We start from the raw sequence: 631 nt of genomic DNA on the forward strand, positions 1-631 counted from the left end.
TATGGTGCCTCCCTATTAACCTCTAGGTGGTTGCGCTCGTGACATCAAAAAGACCACTTTTTGAAGAGCAGTCACACTCGGAAAAAATTTCTTTCGTCAGGCAAAAGAACCAGAGTTCTCCGCGGCCATCCACTCCAACCTTGTCCGACTTTGAGGCACCAGGCTCGGCCACCCTCCGAGCCTTTTCCTTCCCTCTCCTGTTATGGTGCCTCCCTATTAACCTCTAGGTGGTTGCGCTCGTGACATCAAAAAGACCACTTTTTGAGGAGCAGTCACACTCGGAAAAAATTTCTTTCGTCAGGCAAAAGAACCAGAGTTCTCCGCGGCCATCCACTCCAACCTTGTCCGACTTTGAGGCACCAGGCTCGGCCACCCTCCGAGCCTTTTCCTTCCCTCTCCTGTTATGGTGCCTCCCTATTAACCTCTAGGTGGTTGCGCTCGTGACATCAAAAAGACCACTTTTTGCAGAGCAGTCACACTCGGAAAAAATTTCTTTCGTCAGGCAAAAGAACCAGAGTTCTCCGCGGCCATCCACTCCAACCTTGTCCGATTTTGAGGCACCAGGCTCGGCCACCCTCCGAGCCTTTTCACTCCCTCTCCTGTTATGGTGCCTCCCTATTAACCTCTAGGT

The sequence above is a fragment of the Callionymus lyra genome, unplaced genomic scaffold (genome assembly GCF_982586985.1).
Source record: "Callionymus lyra unplaced genomic scaffold, fCalLyr1.hap1.1 HAP1_SCAFFOLD_138, whole genome shotgun sequence".
NCBI classification, from domain to species: domain Eukaryota; kingdom Metazoa; phylum Chordata; class Actinopteri; order Syngnathiformes; family Callionymidae; genus Callionymus; species Callionymus lyra.